The sequence below is a fragment of the Pseudopipra pipra genome, chromosome 27, assembly GCF_036250125.1.
Source record: "Pseudopipra pipra isolate bDixPip1 chromosome 27, bDixPip1.hap1, whole genome shotgun sequence".
NCBI classification, from domain to species: domain Eukaryota; kingdom Metazoa; phylum Chordata; class Aves; order Passeriformes; family Pipridae; genus Pseudopipra; species Pseudopipra pipra.
Window position 1 is genome coordinate 6,025,608 of NC_087575.1, and position 19,608 is coordinate 6,045,215.

A 19,608-nucleotide genomic window follows, 5' to 3' on the forward strand; every position below is an offset into this window, starting at 1 on the left:
CGCCAAGCCCACAGTAAAGATGGCGCCGCCAGGACCGGAACGACCACACTAAAGATGGCGGCCCCTGCCCGGAAGTCCGCCAAGCCCACAGTAAAGATGGCGCCGCCAGGACCGGAACGACCACACTAAAAATGGCGGCCCCGGCCCGGAAGTTCGCCCCGACGCCACACTCCAGATGGCGCCGCCAGGACCGGAACTTAGCCGAGGCCACACTAAAGATGGCGGCGAGAGGCCCCCTCGCCTCAGAGAGGCGTTTAATCCTGTTGCCTGACCTCCGCCGCGACCCGGACCCCCGCCCCGCGCCCGCAGCGCCGTCTCGCCGCGCCGCTTCCCGCTGTGGGGACGGGGCGGGGCGCTCGGCGGCGCCGGGCGCGGGCGGCAGGTTCGTGGGCGGCGGCAGGCACCGGCGAGGGCAGCCGCCTCTCGGCGCCGCGCGCGCGGCGCTCCGCCCGCCCGCCCGCCCGCCTCGTTCCGCTCCGCTCCGCTCCCCTCCCGCCCCCGCTCCCCCCCGCCCCGCTCCCCTCCGCTCTCGCTCCCGCCGTGCCCTGGAGATGCTTTCGGAGCTGCGCCGCCGCCTTCCCCCCCCCCCAGGAAGCGACCCACGGCGCCAGATCCGACGGAGATCGTGCCCGGGGTAAGCTGGGCGCGGTCGCTCTTCTGCCTCTCCCGCGGCCATCGGCGACTGCAGGCAGGGGAAGCGACAGGCAAGTTTCTCGCCTCTGCGGAGAAACTTGCACCTGCGTGCCGCCGCAGGGCCGGGTTCGGATGTGCCCTGGCATTGCACACGCACCACACCCCCCCCGCGGGGAGGGTGTGCGCTGCCTCGGGGCCCCTGTCTGTGCTGCCGGGAGAGAGAAATCCTTTGGGAAGCTGGGCGGGAAACAGCAACTCTGTGAACTGCTCAGCTTTTCCTAGGGAAGGGCAGGTTTTAGGGAGGAAAGGCCCGTACGCGCGAAAGGCGCCGCGGGTCTCGCCAAGGTGGGGGGGGGCGCGGCTGCAGTGCCGCGCGCGGCTGCAGTGCCGCTCCCGGCCGTGTCCGCCAGGCGGCGACTGTGAGGCAGGGCCCGGCGCTCGGGGGCGCTCTCGCAAGCGACGCCCCCGGGAAAGCGGCGGGCTTTGGGCGCTGCCGGCCTTCCCCCGCAGTGCCCGGGCTGGCCCGGCGCCTGGCAAAACCTCTGAGGGAAAAGGCAAGCAACAACTGCGCTTCTTCTGCCCTTTCTTTAGCCGGGGACTGGAACACAGGCAAAATCGAGGGGCTCTTTGACCTGGGCAGGCTCCGAGCGTTTTTCAGCCTTCCTTCGCAGGGCATTCTCACCCTCCGAAAAGCTGAAAGGCTTTAACAGCTGGAGACGCGCCTGCAGCTGTGCAAATTAATGTAGTTTCTTTTAGGAAACGAAGGGGAAGTTTTCCTGTTGGGAGCCTAAATACCGAGTCTACTCTGCTTTTTCAATCAGGTGACGAAGCTTATGGAAAAAAAGACCAAAGGCCTCGAGGTGAGTACATTCTACCGAGTTCTGCTTTTCTGGGATCGGTTTGGGAAAACCACGTGAAATTCTAAAAAGCTTCTCTCCGTGTTTTCTAGTTGTTTTTTCAGCCTTGGTCTAAGTTTCCTGTAGAAAAGGGCATAGAATTATTAGAACAGACAAACTAGGCTTTCTCGGGAGAGATGGAAGAAAAGTCTGCTGATTGCAGTTCTGCTTTTCTTGTCTTCCCTTCGACTGTCATTTTCTCTCCCCTGCTGTTCAAATAGGCAGCAATTAATTGCTCTGCTGAAGAGTTTGCTGTACTAAGTGTCTGTCAAATTGATGCCTTCAACTCAAGATAGCACCTGCTCCTTAGTTACAAAAAGTTCCTCACAGGAAATTTTCAGGCGTGCCCATAAATCTCCTCGCTGTTTGTTTGGGAGAACAGGGTTTTCTCGTCTGTAACAGAATAGTCGTGGCATTTGCTACGGAATGCTGGTGGCAATCTAGTCAGAAGAGGACCCCGTGCTTCACTAATTTTCCCTTTTTGCTGTTGGGGGTGACTTCTTCCCAGGGATGTTCTTCTTGACCCCCCGGGGCAAACGGAGGTGTCAGCGTCAGGAGCCATCCTAACTGAGGCCCCGGTAGGTAAGTGCTTTTTGTGTGACTGGACGGTGAAGCTGTCTGTGGGAATGACCTGGCTATTGCTCGGTGTACTCCTAATTAAGGTGTCTTTTACTCCGTGTTCCCAGGCTCCCTCTTTTCCTTCGGTCGCCGTGGACACTGTGCCGGACGCCTCTGGCAGGACTAACCCCGGGGCTTTTATGTCCAGCGTGCTGTGCTGTGTGTGCCTGCAGGTCAGAAAAGCTGGCAGTGCAGTCCCTCTGCTTTGGTTGCTGTGTCTCTTTGGGAGTTCTTTCGGAGGGCAATGAGAGAGCGATTTGGTTTGAAGGGGACCTTTAAAGGGCACCCTGTCTTCCGTAGGCAGGGGCACCTTCCACTCTCATCCCCGGTTGGATGCTGCAAGTCCCATCCAGCCTGGCCTGGAACACTTGCAGGGATCGAGGGGCAGCCTCGGCTTCCCTGTGCGGTGTGCTCTAATAGCTCTCCACTGGCATCACGAAAAATGTTGTCAGCACCTTTTGTGTGACGATGGTAAGTGGGACCCGGGTGAAAATTGCCTTCTCTGAGGTGCAGAGGGAAATAATTCTCCTTTGAAGTCAAATGTATTGGGTTTTGCACGAGTCTCGTCTGCCTTCTGTTTGAATTGCTTTCTCTTCTCGGCAGTTATTTGAAATTAAACTTTTATTTTGTGTCTCCCCCTTCAGCATCCTGTCCAAGACAAAGCTACCTTTCTTTCCTCGTGGGAATGGACCGGCCGGGCTTTGGCAATCTGGCCCCTCGAAAGACTAAAGTGACCTCTTCCAGCAGGGGAAGACTGAAGCAAGGGGTGCCAGGAAGAACTGGAGTTTCTGGAGAATAAAAGCTGGAAGCGTGCCCCCGAAAATCCCCAGCCCCGGGTGGTCAGTGGTCTGACTTGCACGGACCGGTGGCCTTGGCCAGGAGCGGTCCTGCAGGAAGCGCCTTTGCCCAGCCTGTAATTTTAATTTCCCTTGGATGCTTGGCAAAGCCCCCCTGGGTGAGCCCCGGTGCCTGGCAGGAGCGGAGCGGGCTTCCAGGGAGGCATTCACCCGGTCAGCGTCAGGAACCATCCTAACTGAGGCCTCGGTGAGTGCTTTTTGTGTGACTGGACAGTGAAGCTGTGTGAATGACCTGGCTGGTGCTCGGTGTACTCCTAATTCAGGTGTCTTTTACTCTGTGTTCCCAGGCTCCCTCTTTCCCTTCGGTCGCCGTGTGTGTGCCGGACGCCTCTGGCAGGACTAACCCCGGGGCTTTTATGTCCAGCGTGCTGTGCTGTGTGTGCCTGCAGGTAAGAAAAGCTGGGAGTGCAGTCCCTCTGCTTTGGTTGCTGTGTCTCTTTGGTAGTGATTTTGGAGGGGAATCCCAGAACGATTTGGTTTGAAGGGGACCTTTAAAGGCCAGCCTGTCTTCCGTGGGCAGGGACACCTTCCGCTCTCATCCCCGGCTGGATGCTCCCAGTCCCATCCAGCCTGGCCTGGAACACTTGCAGGGATGGGGCAGGCTCAGCTTCCGTGTGCAGTGTGCTCTAATATCTCTCCACTGGCATCAGGAAAAATGTTGTCAGCGTGTTTTGCTGGACGATGGTAAGCAGGACCCGGGTGAAAATGACATTCTCTTAGGTGCAGAGGGAAATAATTCTCCTTTGAAGTCAAATGTATTCAGATTTGCACGAGTCTTGTCTGCCTTATGTTTGAATTGCTTTCTATTTTAGGCAGTTGTTTTAAATTAAACTTTTATTTTGTGTCTCCCCCCCAGTATCCTGTCCAAGACAAAGCTGCCTTTCCTCGTGGGAATGGACTGGCCGGGCTTTGGCAATCTGGCCCCTCGAAAGACTAAAGTGACCTCTTCCAACAGGGGAAGACTGAAGCAAGGGATGCCAGGAAGAACTGGAGTCTCTGGAGAATAAAAGCTGGAAGCGTGCCCCCGAAAATCCCCAGCCCCGGGTGGTCAGTGGTCTGACTTGCACGGACCGGTGGCCTTGGCCAGGAGCGGTCCTGCGGGAAGCGCCTTTGCCCAGCCTGTAATTTTAAATTTCTCTTGGATGCTTGGCAAAGCCCCCCTGGGTGAGCCCCGGTGCCTGGCAGGAGCGGAGTGGGCTTGCAGGGAGGCATTCACCCGGTCAGCGTCAGGAACCATCCTAACTGAGGCCTCGGTGAGTGCTTTTTGTATGACTGGACAGTGAAGCTGTGTGAATGACCTGGCTGGTGCTCAGTGTACTCCTAATTAAAGTGTCTTTTACTCTGTGTTCCCAGGCTTTCTCTTTCCCTTCGGTCGCCGTGTGTGTGCCGGACACCTCTGGCAGGACTAACCCCGGGGCTTTTATGTCCAGCGTGCTGTGCTGTGTGTGCCTGCAGGTCAGAAAAGCTGGGAGTGCAGTCCCTCTGCTTTGGTTGCTGTGTCTCTTTGGTAGTGATTTTGGAGGGGAATCCCAGAGCGATTTGGTTTGAAGGGGACCTTCAAAGGCCAGCCTGCCTTCCGTGGGCAGGGACACCTTCCACTGTCCCCGGTTGCTCCGAGTCCCGTCCAGCCTGGCCTGGAACACTTGCAGGGATGGGGCAGGCTCAGTTTCCCTGTGCAGTGTGCTCTAATATCTCTCCACTGGCATCCTGAAAAATGTTGTCAGCGTGTTTTGTTGGACGCCGGTAAGCAGGACCTGGGTGAAAAGGACATTCTCTGAGGTGCTGGGAGAAGGAGGACTCGTGCGGGCACCTCCAGAGACAGCGGGAACGGGAGCGTGCTGCGGAGAAGGAAAATTCCAGGGGGTGGGTGCTGAGAAATATGTCCTTCCCTTGCCCTGTGCTCTGCACTCAGCAATGGGTCAAGTGCAGAAGTTTCCTGGGGACCCTGGAAAATGATGCCGGGTCTGCTAAGAGAAGTGGGGCCAAAGGAGCAGGACCTGGGTCTGCGAGCGTGGGAGAAACAAGGGCCGGGTCATCCTCTGCCTCCAGGAGGGAGGGCAGCAGGAAAGGCCACGGACTAAAGCACTGAAGTGCCGTTCCCCAGGGAGCCCCTGCCCAGCACTGAACTTGCTTGTGCACTTGCTGTCCCTTTCCCAGCGGAGCCGAAGCGTCGGGTGCGGGTGCCGGGGGGATGGAGCTGCCAAGGACAAACTGGGAGGGTGTTTGCGAAGGAAGGGGGTAGAAGGAGCTCTTGACGTGCTTTTTTTACTTCTTCATCCCACAGAATTGCCACGAGAGGAAATACCTCAGAGGGGCTTCCCTCCAGATAAGCCCTGAATATGCCAGGAGGTTTCAGCCGGGAGAAAGGAGCTGTGGAAGAAAAGCAGCCTAAAAGTAGCCAGCGGGGATCATCAGGTTTTCCAGGCAAGAAGAACAAGGAGAGAGATGAGGGAATGGGGTTCCAATTCCTAATGATTTGGTGGGCGCAGGAATGATTTGTGTGTGTTTTCCAGTCCCTTTTGATTCCTGAGATGATTTTAAAATGATGGCTTTAGCAATCAACTAAATCGGAGATGTTGTTTTTGAGAGGAAATGGTGCCAAATAAATGCAGAGTTTTGGGTCAGTTTTGGGGATGATTTGGGTCAGTTTTTGGGGTCAGTTTGGGGTCATTGTTTGGGGTGATTTGGGTCAGTTTTGGGTCAGCTTTTGGGATGATTGGGGTCAGTTTTGGGTCAGCTTTTGGGGATGATTGGGGTCAGTTTTTGGGGTCAGTTTTGGGTCATTGTTTGGTGTGATTTGGGTCGGTTTTGGGTCAATTTTTGGGGAGCACTGGGTGTTACTGGGGGTTGTTGGGGAGTACTGGGTGTTTACTGGGGAGCACTGAGTGTTACTGGGGGTTGTTGAGGAGCACTGGGTGTTACTGGGGTGCACTGGGGAGCACTGGGTGTTACTGAGGGTTGTTGGGGAGCACTGGGTGTTACTGGGGAGCACTGGGAGAGAAGATGAAAAATAAAGAGAATAAAAAATAAACGAAATAAAAAAGGAAATATTAAAAAAACAAAAGAAAATTAAAAAAAAAAAAGGCAAAAAAACTAAAAAGGAAATAAAATGAAAAGGAAATAAGAGAGAAAAAAAAAAAAAAAGAAACCCCTTCTTGGGCACCCCGTTTCCTCTCCTCCCCCCCTCCCCGAACCGTAAATTGCGGGGTCATCACCCCTAAAATGTGAGAAGGGGACCCCAAAATGTGGGTGGGGGAACCCCAGGGAGCCGAAAAAGTGGAGGGGGAGCCGCAGTAAGAAAGCGAAGCCGGGCGGTCGGGCGGCGGGGTGGGGGGGGCAGCCGAGGTGGGGACGCCGGCGCATGCGCAGTCGTTGGCAAGACGCCGGCGATCACGTGGTAAGTAAGGGCAGCCAGGAGCGGGACCGGCGGCGCATGCGCAGTGGCTCTCGTGCCGGTGCAGCGCTCCCTGCTCGAGTTAAGGGCCGGTTCCGGCGGCAGGGCGGGACTGGCGGTCTCCCGTCTCTCCCGGGGTGTGTGTGGGGGGAATAACATGAAGATTTTTTTGGGGTGAAAGCGCAGAAATTAGCCAGGAGGGACGCTAATTTGGGTAAACTCGGTCACCGGAAGTAGAGAGCGACCGGAAGTCCTCCAAGGCCCCGGCGCGGAAGTCCGCCAAGCCCACAGTAAAGATGGCGCCGCCAGGACCGGAACGACCACACTAAAGATGGCGGCCCCTGCCCGGAAGTCCGCCAAGCCCACAGTAAAGATGGCGCCGCCAGGACCGGAACGACCACACTAAAGATGGCGGCCCCGGCCCGGAAGTTCGCCCCGACGCCACACTCCAGATGGCGCCGCCAGGACCGGAACTTAGCCGAGGCCACACTAAAGATGGCGGCGAGAGGCCCCCCTCGCCTCAGAGAGGCGTTTAATCCTGTTGCCTGACCTCCGCCGCGACCCGGACCCCCGCCCCGCGCCCGCAGCGCCGTCTCGCCGCGCCGCTTCCCGCTGTGGGGACGGGGCGGGGCGCTCGGCGGCGCCGGGCGCGGGCGGCAGGTTCGTGGGCGGCGGCAGGCACCGGCGAGGGCAGCCGCCTCTCGGCGCCGCGCGCGCGGCGCTCCGCCCGCCCGCCCGCCCGCCTCGTTCCGCTCCGCTCCGCTCCCCTCCCGCCCCCGCTCCCCCCCGCCCCGCTCCCCTCCGCTCTCGCTCGCGCCGTGCCCTGGAGATGCTGTCGGAGCTGCGCCGCCGCCTTCCCCCCCCCCCCAGGAAGCGACCCACGGCGCCAGATCCGACGGAGATCGTGCCCGGGGTAAGCTGGGCGCGGTCGCTCTTCTGCCTCTCCCGCGGCCATCGGCGACTGCAGGCAGGGGAAGCGACAGGCAAGTTTCTCGCCTCTGCGGAGAAACTTGCACCTGCGTGCCGCCGCAGGGCCGGGTTCGGATGTGCCCTGGCATTGCACACGCACCACACCCCCCCCGCGGGGAGGGTGTGCGCTGCCTCGGGGCCCCTGTCTGTGCTGCCGGGAGAGAGAAATCCTTTGGGAAGCTGGGCGGGAAACAGCAACTCTGTGAACTGCTCAGCTTTTCCTAGGGAAGGGCAGGTTTTAAGGAGGAAAGGCCCGTACGCGCGAAGGGCGCCGCGGGTCTCGCCAAGGTGGGGGGGGGCGCGGCTGCAGTGCCGCGCGCGGCTGCAGTGCCGCTCCCGGCCGTGTCCGCCAGGCGGCGACTGTGAGGCCGGGCCCGGCGCTCGGGGGCGCTCTCGCAAGCGACGCCCCCGGGAAAGCGGCGGGCTTTGGGCGCTGCCGGCCTTCCCCCGCAGTGCCCGGGCTGGCCCGGCGCCTGGCAAAACCTCTGAGGGAAAAGGCAAGCAACAACTGCGCTTCTTCTGCCCTTTCTTTAGCCGGGGACTGGAACACAGGCAAAATCGAGGGGCTCTTTGACCTGGGCAGGCTCCGAGCGTTTTTCAGCCTTCCTTCGCAGGGCATTCTCACCCTCCGAAAAGCTGAAAGGCTTTAACAGCTGGAGACGCGCCTGCAGCTGTGCAAATTAATGTAGTTTCTTTTAGGAAACGAAGGGGAAGTTTTCCTGTTGGGAGCCTAAATACCGAGTCTACTCTGCTTTTTCAATCAGGTGACGAAGCTTATGGAAAAAAAGACCAAAGGCCTCGAGGTGAGTACATTCTACCGAGTTCTGCTTTTCTGGGATCGGTTTGGGAAAACCACGTGAAATTCTAAAAAGCTTCTCTCCGTGTTTTCTAGTTGTTTTTTCAGCCTTGGTCTAAGTTTCCTGTAGAAAAGGGCATAGAATTATTAGAACAGACAAACTAGGCTTTCTCGGGAGAGATGGAAGAAAAGTCTGCTGATTGCAGTTCTGCTTTTCTTGTCTTCCCTTCGACTGTCATTTTCTCTCCCCTGCTGTTCAAATAGGCAGCAATTAATTGCTCTGCTGAAGAGTTTGCTGTACTAAGTGTCTGTCAAATTGATGCCTTCAACTCAAGATAGCACCTGCTCCTTAGTTACAAAAAGTTCCTCACAGGAAATTTTCAGGCGTGCCCATAAATCTCCTCGCTGTTTGTTTGGGAGAACAGGGTTTTCTCGTCTGTAACAGAATAGTCGTGGCATTTGCTACGGAATGCTGGTGGCAATCTAGTCAGAAGAGGACCCCGTGCTTCACTAATTTTCCCTTTTTGCTGTTGGGGGTGACTTCTTCCCAGGGATGTTCTTCTTGACCCCCCGGGGCAAACGGAGGTGTCAGCGTCAGGAGCCATCCTAACTGAGGCCCCGGTAGGTAAGTGCTTTTTGTGTGACTGGACGGTGAAGCTGTCTGTGGGAATGACCTGGCTATTGCTCGGTGTACTCCTAATTAAGGTGTCTTTTACTCCGTGTTCCCAGGCTCCCTCTTTTCCTTCGGTCGCCGTGGACACTGTGCCGGACGCCTCTGGCAGGACTAACCCCGGGGCTTTTATGTCCAGCGTGCTGTGCTGTGTGTGCCTGCAGGTCAGAAAAGCTGGCAGTGCAGTCCCTCTGCTTTGGTTGCTGTGTCTCTTTGGGAGTTCTTTCGGAGGGCAATGAGAGAGCGATTTGGTTTGAAGGGGACCTTTAAAGGGCACCCTGTCTTCCGTAGGCAGGGGCACCTTCCACTCTCATCCCCGGTTGGATGCTGCAAGTCCCATCCAGCCTGGCCTGGAACACTTGCAGGGATCGAGGGGCAGCCTCGGCTTCCCTGTGCGGTGTGCTCTAATAGCTCTCCACTGGCATCACGAAAAATGTTGTCAGCACCTTTTGTGTGACGATGGTAAGTGGGACCCGGGTGAAAATTGCCTTCTCTGAGGTGCAGAGGGAAATAATTCTCCTTTGAAGTCAAATGTATTGGGTTTTGCACGAGTCTCGTCTGCCTTCTGTTTGAATTGCTTTCTCTTCTCGGCAGTTATTTGAAATTAAACTTTTATTTTGTGTCTCCCCCTTCAGCATCCTGTCCAAGACAAAGCTACCTTTCTTTCCTCGTGGGAATGGACCGGCCGGGCTTTGGCAATCTGGCCCCTCGAAAGACTAAAGTGACCTCTTCCAGCAGGGGAAGACTGAAGCAAGGGGTGCCAGGAAGAACTGGAGTTTCTGGAGAATAAAAGCTGGAAGCGTGCCCCCGAAAATCCCCAGCCCCGGGTGGTCAGTGGTCTGACTTGCACGGACCGGTGGCCTTGGCCAGGAGCGGTCCTGCAGGAAGCGCCTTTGCCCAGCCTGTAATTTTAATTTCCCTTGGATGCTTGGCAAAGCCCCCCTGGGTGAGCCCCGGTGCCTGGCAGGAGCGGAGCGGGCTTCCAGGGAGGCATTCACCCGGTCAGCGTCAGGAACCATCCTAACTGAGGCCTCGGTGAGTGCTTTTTGTGTGACTGGACAGTGAAGCTGTGTGAATGACCTGGCTGGTGCTCGGTGTACTCCTAATTCAGGTGTCTTTTACTCTGTGTTCCCAGGCTCCCTCTTTCCCTTCGGTCGCCGTGTGTGTGCCGGACGCCTCTGGCAGGACTAACCCCGGGGCTTTTATGTCCAGCGTGCTGTGCTGTGTGTGCCTGCAGGTAAGAAAAGCTGGGAGTGCAGTCCCTCTGCTTTGGTTGCTGTGTCTCTTTGGTAGTGATTTTGGAGGGGAATCCCAGAACGATTTGGTTTGAAGGGGACCTTTAAAGGCCAGCCTGTCTTCCGTGGGCAGGGACACCTTCCGCTCTCATCCCCGGCTGGATGCTCCCAGTCCCATCCAGCCTGGCCTGGAACACTTGCAGGGATGGGGCAGGCTCAGCTTCCGTGTGCAGTGTGCTCTAATATCTCTCCACTGGCATCAGGAAAAATGTTGTCAGCGTGTTTTGCTGGACGATGGTAAGCAGGACCCGGGTGAAAATGACATTCTCTTAGGTGCAGAGGGAAATAATTCTCCTTTGAAGTCAAATGTATTCAGATTTGCACGAGTCTTGTCTGCCTTATGTTTGAATTGCTTTCTATTTTAGGCAGTTGTTTTAAATTAAACTTTTATTTTGTGTCTCCCCCCCAGTATCCTGTCCAAGACAAAGCTGCCTTTCCTCGTGGGAATGGACTGGCCGGGCTTTGGCAATCTGGCCCCTCGAAAGACTAAAGTGACCTCTTCCAACAGGGGAAGACTGAAGCAAGGGATGCCAGGAAGAACTGGAGTCTCTGGAGAATAAAAGCTGGAAGCGTGCCCCCGAAAATCCCCAGCCCCGGGTGGTCAGTGGTCTGACTTGCACGGACCGGTGGCCTTGGCCAGGAGCGGTCCTGCGGGAAGCGCCTTTGCCCAGCCTGTAATTTTAAATTTCTCTTGGATGCTTGGCAAAGCCCCCCTGGGTGAGCCCCGGTGCCTGGCAGGAGCGGAGCGGGCTTCCAGGGAGGCATTCACCCGGTCAGCGTCAGGAACCATCCTAACTGAGGCCTCGGTGAGTGCTTTTTGTATGACTGGACAGTGAAGCTGTGTGAATGACCTGGCTGGTGCTCAGTGTACTCCTAATTAAAGTGTCTTTTACTCTGTGTTCCCAGGCTCCCTCTTTCCCTTCGGTCGCCGTGTGTGTGCCGGACGCCTCTGGCAGGACTAACCCCGGGGCTTTTATGTCCAACGTGCTGTGCTGTGTGTGCCTGCAGGTAAGAAAAGCTGGGAGTGCAGTCCCTCTGCTTTGGTTGCTGTGTCTCTTTGGTAGTGATTTTGGAGGGGAATCCCAGAGCGATTTGGTTTGAAGGGGACCTTCAAAGGCCAGCCTGCCTTCCGTGGGCAGGGACACCTTCCACTGTCCCCGGTTGCTCCGAGTCCCGTCCAGCCTGGCCTGGAACACTTGCAGGGATGGGGCAGGCTCAGTTTCCCTGTGCAGTGTGCTCTAATATCTCTCCACTGGCATCCTGAAAAATGTTGTCAGCGTGTTTTGTTGGACGCCGGTAAGCAGGACCTGGGTGAAAAGGACATTCTCTGAGGTGCTGGGAGAAGGAGGACTCGTGCGGGCACCTCCAGAGACAGCGGGAACGGGAGCGTGCTGCGGAGAAGGAAAATTCCAGGGGGTGGGTGCTGAGAAATATGTCCTTCCCTTGCCCTGTGCTCTGCACTCAGCAATGGGTCAAGTGCAGAAGTTTCCTGGGGACCCTGGAAAATGATGCCGGGTCTGCTAAGAGAAGTGGGGCCAAAGGAGCAGGACCTGGGTCTGCGAGCGTGGGAGAAACAAGGGCCGGGTCATCCTCTGCCTCCAGGAGGGAGGGCAGCAGGAAAGGCCACGGACTAAAGCACTGAAGTGCCGTTCCCCAGGGAGCCCCTGCCCAGCACTGAACTTGCTTGTGCACTTGCTGTCCCTTTCCCAGCGGAGCCGAAGCGTCGGGTGCGGGTGCCGGGGGGATGGAGCTGCCAAGGACAAACTGGGAGGGTGTTTGCGAAGGAAGGGGGTAGAAGGAGCTCTTGACGTGCTTTTTTTACTTCTTCATCCCACAGAATTGCCACGAGAGGAAATACCTCAGAGGGGCTTCCCTCCAGATAAGCCCTGAATATGCCAGGAGGTTTCAGCCGGGAGAAAGGAGCTGTGGAAGAAAAGCAGCCTAAAAGTAGCCAGCGGGGATCATCAGGTTTTCCAGGCAAGAAGAACAAGGAGAGAGATGAGGGAATGGGGTTCCAATTCCTAATGATTTGGTGGGCGCAGGAATGATTTGTGTGTGTTTTCCAGTCCCTTTTGATTCCTGAGATGATTTTAAAATGATGGCTTTAGCAATCAACTAAATCGGAGATGTTGTTTTTGAGAGGAAATGGTGCCAAATAAATGCAGAGTTTTGGGTCAGTTTTGGGGATGATTTGGGTCAGTTTTTGGGGTCAGTTTGGGGTCATTGTTTGGGGTGATTTGGGTCAGTTTTGGGTCAGCTTTTGGGATGATTGGGGTCAGTTTTGGGTCAGCTTTTGGGGATGATTGGGGTCAGTTTTTGGGGTCAGTTTTGGGTCATTGTTTGGTGTGATTTGGGTCGGTTTTGGGTCAATTTTTGGGGAGCACTGGGTGTTACTGGGGGTTGTTGGGGAGTACTGGGTGTTTACTGGGGAGCACTGAGTGTTACTGGGGGTTGTTGAGGAGCACTGGGTGTTACTGGGGTGCACTGGGGAGCACTGGGTGTTACTGAGGGTTGTTGGGGAGCACTGGGTGTTACTGGGGAGCACTGGGAGAGAAGATGAAAAATAAAGAGAATAAAAAATAAACGAAATAAAAAAGGAAATATTAAAAAAACAAAAGAAAATTAAAAAAAAAAAAGGCAAAAAAACTAAAAAGGAAATAAAATGAAAAGGAAATAAGAGAGAAAAAAAAAAAAAAAGAAACCCCTTCTTGGGCACCCCGTTTCCTCTCCTCCCCCCCTCCCCGAACCGTAAATTGCGGGGTCATCACCCCTAAAATGTGAGAAGGGGACCCCAAAATGTGGGTGGGGGAACCCCAGGGAGCCGAAAAAGTGGAGGGGGAGCCGCAGTAAGAAAGCGAAGCCGGGCGGTCGGGCGGCGGGGTGGGGGGGGCAGCCGAGGTGGGGACGCCGGCGCATGCGCAGTCGTTGGCAAGACGCCGGCGATCACGTGGTAAGTAAGGGCAGCCAGGAGCGGGACCGGCGGCGCATGCGCAGTGGCTCTCGTGCCGGTGCAGCGCTCCCTGCTCGAGTTAAGGGCCGGTTCCGGCGGCAGGGCGGGACTGGCGGTCTCCCGTCTCTCCCGGGGTGTGTGTGGGGGGAATAACATGAAGATTTTTTTGGGGTGAAAGCGCAGAAATTAGCCAGGAGGGACGCTAATTTGGGTAAACTCGGTCACCGGAAGTAGAGAGCGACCGGAAGTCCTCCAAGGCCCCGGCGCGGAAGTCCGCCAAGCCCACAGTAAAGATGGCGCCGCCAGGACCGGAACGACCACACTAAAGATGGCGGCCCCTGCCCGGAAGTCCGCCAAGCCCACAGTAAAGATGGCGCCGCCAGGACCGGAACGACCACACTAAAGATGGCGGCCCCGGCCCGGAAGTTCGCCCCGACGCCACACTCCAGATGGCGCCGCCAGGACCGGAACTTAGCCGAGGCCACACTAAAGATGGCGGCGAGAGGCCCCCCTCGCCTCAGAGAGGCGTTTAATCCTGTTGCCTGACCTCCGCCGCGACCCGGACCCCCGCCCCGCGCCCGCAGCGCCGTCTCGCCGCGCCGCTTCCCGCTGTGGGGACGGGGCGGGGCGCTCGGCGGCGCCGGGCGCGGGCGGCAGGTTCGTGGGCGGCGGCAGGCACCGGCGAGGGCAGCCGCCTCTCGGCGCCGCGCGCGCGGCGCTCCGCCCGCCCGCCCGCCCGCCTCGTTCCGCTCCGCTCCGCTCCCCTCCCGCCCCCGCTCCCCCCCGCCCCGCTCCCCTCCGCTCTCGCTCGCGCCGTGCCCTGGAGATGCTGTCGGAGCTGCGCCGCCGCCTTCCCCCCCCCCCCAGGAAGCGACCCACGGCGCCAGATCCGACGGAGATCGTGCCCGGGGTAAGCTGGGCGCGGTCGCTCTTCTGCCTCTCCCGCGGCCATCGGCGACTGCAGGCAGGGGAAGCGACAGGCAAGTTTCTCGCCTCTGCGGAGAAACTTGCACCTGCGTGCCGCCGCAGGGCCGGGTTCGGATGTGCCCTGGCATTGCACACGCACCACACCCCCCCCGCGGGGAGGGTGTGCGCTGCCTCGGGGCCCCTGTCTGTGCTGCCGGGAGAGAGAAATCCTTTGGGAAGCTGGGCGGGAAACAGCAACTCTGTGAACTGCTCAGCTTTTCCTAGGGAAGGGCAGGTTTTAAGGAGGAAAGGCCCGTACGCGCGAAGGGCGCCGCGGGTCTCGCCAAGGTGGGGGGGGGCGCGGCTGCAGTGCCGCGCGCGGCTGCAGTGCCGCTCCCGGCCGTGTCCGCCAGGCGGCGACTGTGAGGCAGGGCCCGGCGCTCGGGGGCGCTCTCGCAAGCGACGCCCCCGGGAAAGCGGCGGGCTTTGGGCGCTGCCGGCCTTCCCCCGCAGTGCCCGGGCTGGCCCGGCGCCTGGCAAAACCTCTGAGGGAAAAGGCAAGCAACAACTGCGCTTCTTCTGCCCTTTCTTTAGCCGGGGACTGGAACACAGGCAAAATCGAGGGGCTCTTTGACCTGGGCAGGCTCCGAGCGTTTTTCAGCCTTCCTTCGCAGGGCATTCTCACCCTCCGAAAAGCTGAAAGGCTTTAACAGCTGGAGACGCGCCTGCAGCTGTGCAAATTAATGTAGTTTCTTTTAGGAAACGAAGGGGAAGTTTTCCTGTTGGGAGCCTAAATACCGAGTCTACTCTGCTTTTTCAATCAGGTGACGAAGCTTATGGAAAAAAAGACCAAAGGCCTCGAGGTGAGTACATTCTACCGAGTTCTGCTTTTCTGGGATCGGTTTGGGAAAACCACGTGAAATTCTAAAAAGCTTCTCTCCGTGTTTTCTAGTTGTTTTTTCAGCCTTGGTCTAAGTTTCCTGTAGAAAAGGGCATAGAATTATTAGAACAGACAAACTAGGCTTTCTCGGGAGAGATGGAAGAAAAGTCTGCTGATTGCAGTTCTGCTTTTCTTGTCTTCCCTTCGACTGTCATTTTCTCTCCCCTGCTGTTCAAATAGGCAGCAATTAATTGCTCTGCTGAAGAGTTTGCTGTACTAAGTGTCTGTCAAATTGATGCCTTCAACTCAAGATAGCACCTGCTCCTTAGTTACAAAAAGTTCCTCACAGGAAATTTTCAGGCGTGCCCATAAATCTCCTCGCTGTTTGTTTGGGAGAACAGGGTTTTCTCGTCTGTAACAGAATAGTCGTGGCATTTGCTACGGAATGCTGGTGGCAATCTAGTCAGAAGAGGACCCCGTGCTTCACTAATTTTCCCTTTTTGCTGTTGGGGGTGACTTCTTCCCAGGGATGTTCTTCTTGACCCCCCGGGGCAAACGGAGGTGTCAGCGTCAGGAGCCATCCTAACTGAGGCCCCGGTAGGTAAGTGCTTTTTGTGTGACTGGACGGTGAAGCTGTCTGTGGGAATGACCTGGCTATTGCTCGGTGTACTCCTAATTAAGGTGTCTTTTACTCCGTGTTCCCAGGCTCCCTCTTTTCCTTCGGTCGCCGTGGACACTGTGCCGGACGCCTCTGGCAGGACTAACCCCGGGGCTTTTATGTCCAGCGTGCTGTGCTGTGTGTGCCTGCAGGTCAGAAAAGCTGGCAGTGCAGTCCCTCTGCTTTGGTTGCTGTGTCTCTTTGGGAGTTCTTTCGGAGGGCAATGAGAGAGCGATTTGGTTTGAAGGGGACCTTTAAAGGGCACCCTGTCTTCCGTAGGCAGGGGCACCTTCCACTCTCATCCCCGGTTGGATGCTGCAAGTCCCATCCAGCCTGGCCTGGAACACTTGCAGGGATCGAGGGGCAGCCTCGGCTTCCCTGTGCGGTGTGCTCTAATAGCTCTCCACTGGCATCACGAAAAATGTTGTCAGCACCTTTTGTGTGACGATGGTAAGTGGGACCCGGGTGAAAATTGCCTTCTCTGAGGTGCAGAGGGAAATAATTCTCCTTTGAAGTCAAATGTATTGGGTTTTGCACGAGTCTCGTCTGCCTTCTGTTTGAATTGCTTTCTCTTCTCGGCAGTTATTTGAAATTAAACTTTTATTTTGTGTCTCCCCCTTCAGCATCCTGTCCAAGACAAAGCTACCTTTCTTTCCTCGTGGGAATGGACCGGCCGGGCTTTGGCAATCTGGCCCCTCGAAAGACTAAAGTGACCTCTTCCAGCAGGGGAAGACTGAAGCAAGGGGTGCCAGGAAGAACTGGAGTTTCTGGAGAATAAAAGCTGGAAGCGTGCCCCCGAAAATCCCCAGCCCCGGGTGGTCAGTGGTCTGACTTGCACGGACCGGTGGCCTTGGCCAGGAGCGGTCCTGCAGGAAGCGCCTTTGCCCAGCCTGTAATTTTAATTTCCCTTGGATGCTTGGCAAAGCCCCCCTGGGTGAGCCCCGGTGCCTGGCAGGAGCGGAGCGGGCTTCCAGGGAGGCATTCACCCGGTCAGCGTCAGGAACCATCCTAACTGAGGCCTCGGTGAGTGCTTTTTGTGTGACTGGACAGTGAAGCTGTGTGAATGACCTGGCTGGTGCTCGGTGTACTCCTAATTCAGGTGTCTTTTACTCTGTGTTCCCAGGCTCCCTCTTTCCCTTCGGTCGCCGTGTGTGTGCCGGACGCCTCTGGCAGGACTAACCCCGGGGCTTTTATGTCCAGCGTGCTGTGCTGTGTGTGCCTGCAGGTAAGAAAAGCTGGGAGTGCAGTCCCTCTGCTTTGGTTGCTGTGTCTCTTTGGTAGTGATTTTGGAGGGGAATCCCAGAACGATTTGGTTTGAAGGGGACCTTTAAAGGCCAGCCTGTCTTCCGTGGGCAGGGACACCTTCCGCTCTCATCCCCGGCTGGATGCTCCCAGTCCCATCCAGCCTGGCCTGGAACACTTGCAGGGATGGGGCAGGCTCAGCTTCCGTGTGCAGTGTGCTCTAATATCTCTCCACTGGCATCAGGAAAAATGTTGTCAGCGTGTTTTGCTGGACGATGGTAAGCAGGACCCGGGTGAAAATGACATTCTCTTAGGTGCAGAGGGAAATAATTCTCCTTTGAAGTCAAATGTATTCAGATTTGCACGAGTCTTGTCTGCCTTATGTTTGAATTGCTTTCTATTTTAGGCAGTTGTTTTAAATTAAACTTTTATTTTGTGTCTCCCCCCCAGTATCCTGTCCAAGACAAAGCTGCCTTTCCTCGTGGGAATGGACTGGCCGGGCTTTGGCAATCTGGCCCCTCGAAAGACTAAAGTGACCTCTTCCAACAGGGGAAGACTGAAGCAAGGGATGCCAGGAAGAACTGGAGTCTCTGGAGAATAAAAGCTGGAAGCGTGCCCCCGAAAATCCCCAGCCCCGGGTGGTCAGTGGTCTGACTTGCACGGACCGGTGGCCTTGGCCAGGAGCGGTCCTGCGGGAAGCGCCTTTGCCCAGCCTGTAATTTTAAATTTCTCTTGGATGCTTGGCAAAGCCCCCCTGGGTGAGCCCCGGTGCCTGGCAGGAGCGGAGCGGGCTTCCAGGGAGGCATTCACCCGGTCAGCGTCAGGAACCATCCTAACTGAGGCCTCGGTGAGTGCTTTTTGTATGACTGGACAGTGAAGCTGTGTGAATGACCTGGCTGGTGCTCAGTGTACTCCTAATTAAAGTGTCTTTTACTCTGTGTTCCCAGGCTTTCTCTTTCCCTTCGGTCGCCGTGTGTGTGCCGGACACCTCTGGCAGGACTAACCCCGGGGCTTTTATGTCCAGCGTGCTGTGCTGTGTGTGCCTGCAGGTAAGAAAAGCTGGGAGTGCAGTCCCTCTGCTTTGGTTGCTGTGTCTCTTTGGTAGTGATTTTGGAGGGGAATCCCAGAGCGATTTGGTTTGAAGGGGACCTTCAAAGGCCAGCCTGCCTTCCGTGGGCAGGGACACCTTCCACTGTCCCCGGTTGCTCCGAGTCCCGTCCAGCCTGGCCTGGAACACTTGCAGGGATGGGGCAGGCTCAGTTTCCCTGTGCAGTGTGCTCTAATATCTCTCCACTGGCATCCTGAAAAATGTTGTCAGCGTGTTTTGTTGGACGCCGGTAAGCAGGACCTGGGTGAAAAGGACATTCTCTGAGGTGCTGGGAGAAGGAGGACTCGTGCGGGCACCTCCAGAGACAGCGGGAACGGGAGCGTGCTGCGGAGAAGGAAAATTCCAGGGGGTGGGTGCTGAGAAATATGTCCTTCCCTTGCCCTGTGCTCTGCACTCAGCAATGGGTCAAGTGCAGAAGTTTCCTGGGGACCCTGGAAAATGATGCCGGGTCTGCTAAGAGAAGTGGGGCCAAAGGAGCAGGACCTGGGTCTGCGAGCGTGGGAGAAACAAGGGCCGGGTCATCCTCTGCCTCCAGGAGGGAGGGCAGCAGGAAAGGCCACGGACTAAAGCACTGAAGTGCCGTTCCCCAGGGAGCCCCTGCCCAGCACTGAACTTGCTTGTGCACTTGCTGTCCCTTTCCCAGCGGAGCCGAAGCGTCGGGTGCGGGTGCCGGGGGGATGGAGCTGCCAAGGACAAACTGGGAGGGTGTTTGCGAAGGAAGGGGGTAGAAGGAGCTCTTGACGTGCTTTTTTTACTTCTTCATCCCACAGAATTGCCACGAGAGGAAATACCTCAGAGGGGCTTCCCTCCAGATAAGCCCTGAATATGCCAGGAGGTTTCAGCCGGGAGAAAGGAGCTGTGGAAGAAAAGCAGCCTAAAAGTAGCCAGCGGGGATCATCAGGTTTTCCAGGCAAGAAGAACAAGGAGAGAGATGAGGGAATGGGGTTCCAATTCCTAATGATTTGGTGGGCGCAGGAATGATTTGTGTGTGTTTTCCAGTCCCTTTTGATTCCTGAGATGATTTTAAAATGATGGCTTTAGCAATCAACTAAATCGGAGATGTTGTTTTTGAGAGGAAATGGTGCCAAATAAATGCAGAGTTTTGGGTCAGTTTTGGGGATGATTTGGGTCAGTTTTTGGGGTCAGTTTGGGGTCATTGTTTGGGGTGATTTGGGTCAGTTTTGGGTCAGCTTTTGGGATGATTGGGGTCAGTTTTGGGTCAGCTTTTGGGGATGATTGGGGTCAGTTTTTGGGGTCAGTTTTGGGTCATTGTTTGGTGTGATTTGGGTCGGTTTTGGGTCAATTTTTGGGGAGCACTGGGTGTTACTGGGGGTTGTTGGGGAGTACTGGGTGTTTACTGGGGAGCACTGAGTGTTACTGGGGGTTGTTGAGGAGCACTGGGTGTTACTGGGGTGCACTGGGGAGCACTGGGTGTTACTGAGGGTTGTTGGGGAGCACTGGGTGTTACTGGGGAGCACTGGGAGAGAAGATGAAAAATAAAGAGAATAAAAAATAAACGAAATAAAAAAGGAAATATTAAAAAAACAAAAGAAAATTAAAAAAAAAAAAGGCAAAAAAACTAAAAAGGAAATAAAATGAAAAGGAAATAAGAGAGAAAAAAAAAAAAAAGAAACCCCTTCTTGGGCACCCCCCCCCGACCCCCGCTTCTCTTCTCCTCCCCCCCTCCCGAACGTAATTCGCCCGGGGTCATCCACCCCTAAAATGTGAGAAGGGGA

The 19,608-nt window shown here is 56.4% G+C and overlaps 1 long non-coding RNA gene across 1 annotated transcript; it reads left to right on the forward strand.

Moving 5' to 3' along the window:
- Window positions 1-18,082: 18,082 nt before the first annotated feature.
- On the forward strand, window positions 18,083-18,982 carry LOC135403434 (uncharacterized). Its single transcript, XR_010425405.1, has 2 exons — window positions 18,083-18,221; window positions 18,643-18,982. It is a non-coding gene; the product is annotated as an uncharacterized LOC135403434 (long non-coding RNA).
- Window positions 18,983-19,608: the final 626 nt, after the last annotated feature.